Here is a 5556-nt window from a genome sequence, read left to right as displayed (position 1 = left end):
GCTCCGGGCGTTACAGGCCAGGGAGCAGTGCACCTTGGGACTGCTGTCAGGAGGATGTACTGAACACACACACTCACACACATCAGCAGAATGATCCGGGCGTTACAGGCCAGGGAGCAGTGCACCTTGGGACTGCTGTCAGGAGGATGTACTGAACACACATCAGCAGAATGCTCCGGGCGTTACAGGCCAGGGAGCAGTGCACCTTGGGACTGCTGTCAGGAGGATGTACTGAACACACACACACACACATATCAGCAGAATGCTCCGGGCGTTACAGGCCAGGGAGCAGTGCACCTTGGGACTGCTGTCAGGAGGATGTACTGAACACACACACTCACACACATCAGCAGAATGCTCCGGGCGTTACAGGCTAGGGAGCAGTGCACCTTGGGACTGCTGTCAGGAGGATGTACTGAACACACACACTCACACACATCAGCAGAATGCTCCGGGCGTTACAGGCCAGGGAGCAGTGCACCTTGGGACTGCTGTCAGGAGGATGTACTGAACACACACACTCACACACATCAGCAGAATGCTCCGGGCGTTACAGGCCAGGGAGCAGTGCACCTTGGGACTGATGTCAGGAGGATGTACTGAACACACACACTCACACATATCAGCAGAATGCTCTGGGCGTTACAGGCCAGGGAGCAGTGCACCTTGGGACTGCTGTCAGGAGGATGTACTGAACACACACACACACACATCAGCAGAATGCTCCGGGCATTACAGGCCAGGGACCAGTGCACCTTGGGACTGCTGTCAGGAGGATGTACTGAACACACACACACACACATCAGCAGAATGCTCCGGGCGTTACAGGCCAGGGAGCAGTGCACCTTGGGACTGCTGTCAGGAGGATGTACTGAACACACACACTCACACACATCAGCAGAATGCTCCGGGCGTTACAGGCTAGGGAGCAGTGCACCTTGGGACTGCTGTCAGGAGGATGTACTGAACACACACACTCACACACATCAGCAGAATGCTCCGGGCGTTACAGGCCAGGGAGCAGTGCACCTTGGGACTGCTGTCAGGAGGATGTACTGAACACACACACTCACACACATCAGCAGAATGCTCCGGGCGTTACAGGCCAGGGAGCAGTGCACCTTGGGACTGCTGTCAGGAGGATGTACTGAACACACATCAGCAGAATGCTCCGGGCGTTACAGGCCAGGGAGCAGTGCACCTTGGGACTGCTGTCAGGAGGATGTACTGAACACACACACACACACACACACATCAGCAGAATGCTCCGGGCGTTACAGGCTAGGGAGCAGTGCACCTTGGGACTGCTGTCAGGAGGATGTACTGAACACACACACTCACACACATCAGCAGAATGCTCCGGGCGTTACAGGCCAGGGAGCAGTGCACCTTGGGACTGCTGTCAGGAGGATGTACTGAACACACACACTCACACACATCAGCAGAATGCTCCGGGCGTTACAGGCCAGGGAGCAGTGCACCTTGGGACTGCTGTCAGGAGGATGTACTGAACACACACACTCACACACATCAGCAGAATGCTCCGGGCGTTACAGGCCAGGGAGCAGTGCACCTTGGGACTGCTGTCAGGAGGATGTACTGAACACACACACACACATCAGCAGAATGCTCCGGGCGTTACAGGCCAGGGACCAGTGCACCTTGGGACTGCTGTCAGGAGGATGTACTGAACACACACACACACACATATCAGCAGAATGCTCCGGGCGTTACAGGCCAGGGAGCAGTGCACCTTGGGACTGCTGTCAGGAGGATGTACTGAACACACACACTCACACACATCAGCAGAATGCTCCGGGCGTTACAGGCTAGGAGCAGTGCACCTTGGGACTGCTGTCAGGAGGATGTACTGAACACACACACTCACACACATCAGCAGAATGCTCCGGGCGTTACAGGCCAGGGAGCAGTGCACCTTGGGACTGCTGTCAGGAGGATGTACTGAACACACACACACACACATCAGCAGAATGCTCCGGGCGTTACAGGCCAGGGAGCAGTGCACCTTGGGACTGCTGTCAGGAGGATGTACTGAACACACACACACACACATATCAGCAGAATGCTCCGGGCGTTACAGGCCAGGGAGCAGTGCACCTTGGGACTGCTGTCAGGAGGATGTACTGAACACACACAATCACACACATCAGCAGAATGCTCCGGGCGTTACAGGCCAGGGAGCAGTGCACCTTGGGACTGCTGTCAGGAGGATGTACTGAACACACACACTCACACACATCAGCAGAATGATCCGGGCGTTACAGGCCAGGGAGCAGTGCACCTTGGGACTGCTGTCAGGAGGATGTACTGAACACACATCAGCAGAATGCTCCGGGCGTTACAGGCCAGGGAGCAGTGCACCTTGGGACTGCTGTCAGGAGGATGTACTGAAGACACACACACACACATATCAGCAGAATGCTCCGGGCGTTACAGGCCAGGAGCAGTGCACCTTGGGACTGCTGTCAGGAGGATGTACTGAACACACACTCACACACATCAGCAGAATGCTCCGGGCGTTACAGGCCAGGGAGCAGTGCACCTTGGGACTGCTGTCAGGAGGATGTACTGAACACACACACTCACACACATCAGCAGAATGCTCCGGGCGTTACAGGCCAGGGAGCAGTGCACCTTGGGACTGCTGTCAGGAGGATGTACTGAACACACACACTCACACACATCAGCAGAATGCTCCGGGCGTTACAGGCCAGGGAGCAGTGCACCTTGGGACTGCTGTCAGGAGGATGTACTGAACACACACACTCACACATATCAGCAGAATGCTCCGGGCGTTACAGGCCAGGGAGCAGTGCACCTTGGGACTGCTGTCAGGAGGATGTACTGAACACACACACACACATCAGCAGAATGCTCCGGGCGTTACAGGCCAGGGAGCAGTGCACCTTGGGACTGCTGTCAGGAGGATGTACTGAACACACACACACACACATATCAGCAGAATGCTCCGGGCGTTACAGGCCAGGGAGCAGTGCACCTTGGGACTGCTGTCAGGAGGATGTACTGAACACACACACTCACACACATCAGCAGAATGCTCCGGGCGTTACAGGCCAGGGAGCAGTGCACCTTGGGACTGCTGTCAGGAGGATGTACTGAACACACACACTCACACACATCAGCAGAATGCTCCGGCGTTACAGGCCAGGGAGCAGTGCACCTTGGGACTGCTGTCAGGAGGATGTACTGAACACACACACTCACACACATCAGCAGAATGCTCCGGGCGTTACAGGCCAGGGAGCAGTGCACCTGGGACTGCTGTCAGGAGGATGTACTGAACACACACACTCAGCAGAATGCTCCGGGCGTTACAGGCCAGGGAGCAGTGCACCTTGGGACTGCTGTCAGGAGGATGTACTGAACACACACACACACACACATCAGCAGAATGCTCCGGGCGTTACAGGCCAGGGAGCAGTGCACCTTGGGACTGCTGTCAGGAGGATGTACTGAACACACACACTCACACACATCAGCAGAATGCTCCGGGCGTTACAGGCCAGGGAGCAGTGCACCTTGGGACTGCTGTCAGGAGGATGTACTGAACACACACACTCACACACATCAGCAGAATGCTCCGGGCGTTACAGGCCAGGGAGCAGTGCACCTTGGGACTGCTGTCAGGAGGATGTACTGAACACACACACTCACACACATCAGCAGAATGCTCCGGGCGTTACAGGCCAGGGAGCAGTGCACCTTGGGACTGCTGTCAGGAGGATGTACTGAACACACACACACACACATCAGCAGAATGCTCCGGGCGTTACAGGCCAGGGAGCAGTGCACCTTGGGACTGCTGTCAGGAGGATGTACTGAACACACACACACACACATATCAGCAGAATGCTCCGGGCGTTACAGGCCAGGGAGCAGTGCACCTTGGGACTGCTGTCAGGAGGATGTACTGAACACACACACTCACACACATCAGCAGAATGCTCCGGGCGTTACAGGCCAGGGAGCAGTGCACCTTGGGACTGCTGTCAGGAGGATGTACTGAACACACACACTCACACACATCAGCAGAATGCTCCGGGCGTTACAGGCCAGGGAGCAGTGCACCTTGGGACTGCTGTCAGGAGGATGTACTGAACACACACACTCACACACATCAGCAGAATGCTCCGGGCATTACAGGCCAGGGAGCAGTGCACCTTGGGACTGCTGTCAGGAGGATGTACTGAACACACACACTCACACACATCAGCAGAATGCGCCATGCGTTACAGGCCAGGGAGCAGTGCACCTTGGGACTGCTGTCAGGAGGATGTACTGAACACACACACTCACACACATCAGCAGAATGCTCCGGGCGTTACAGGCCAGGGAGCAGTGCACCTTGGGACTGCTGTCAGGAGGATGTACTGAACACACACACACACACACACATCAGCAGAATGCTCCGGGCGTTACAGGCCAGGGAGCAGTGCACCTTGGGACTGCTGTCAGGAGGATGTACTGAACACACACACACACACACACATATCAGCAGAATGCTCCGGGCGTTACAGGCCAGGGAGCAGTGCACCTTGGGACTGCTGTCAGGAGGATGTACTGAACACACACACTCACACACATCAGCAGAATGCTCCAGGCGTTACAGGCTAGGGAGCAGTGCACCTTGGGACTGCTGTCAGGAGGATGTACTGAACACACACACTCACACACATCAGCAGAATGCTCCGGGCGTTACAGGCCAGGGAGCAGTGCACCTTGGGACTGCTGTCAGGAGGATGTACTGAACACACACACTCACACACATCAGCAGAATGCTCCGGGCGTTACAGGCCAGGGAGCAGTGCACCTTGGGACTGCTGTCAGGAGGATGTACTGAACACACACACTCACACACATCAGCAGAATGCTCCATGGGCGTTACAGGCCAGGGAGCAGTGCACCTTGGGACTGCTGTCAGGAGGATGTACTGAACACACACACTCACACACATCAGCAGAATGCTCCGGGCGTTACAGGCCAGGGAGCAGTGCACCTTGGGACTGCTGTCAGGAGGATGTACTGAACACACACACTCACACACATCAGCAGAATGATCCGGGCGTTACAGGCCAGGGAGCAGTGCACCTTGGGACTGCTGTCAGGAGGATGTACTGAACAACACACACATCAGCAGAATGCTCCGGGCGTTACAGGCCAGGGAGCAGTGCACCTTGGGACTGCTGTCAGGAGGATGTACTGAACACACACACACACATATCAGCAGAATGCTCCGGGCGTTACAGGCCAGGGAGCAGTGCACCTTGGGACTGCTGTCAGGAGGATGTACTGAACACACACACTCACACACATCAGCAGAATGCTCCGGGCGTTACAGGCTAGGAGCAGTGCACCTTGGGACTGCTGTCAGGAGGATGTACTGAACACACACACTCACACACATCAGCAGAATGCTCCGGGCGTTACAGGCCAGGGAGCAGTGCACCTTGGGACTGCTGTCAGGAGGATGTACTGAACACACACACTCACACACATCAGCAGAATGCTCCGGGC

This window comes from Oncorhynchus keta, chromosome 20 (genome assembly GCF_023373465.1).
Source record: "Oncorhynchus keta strain PuntledgeMale-10-30-2019 chromosome 20, Oket_V2, whole genome shotgun sequence".
NCBI classification, from domain to species: Eukaryota; Metazoa; Chordata; class Actinopteri; order Salmoniformes; family Salmonidae; genus Oncorhynchus; species Oncorhynchus keta.
This window is presented reverse-complemented; position numbering follows the sequence as displayed.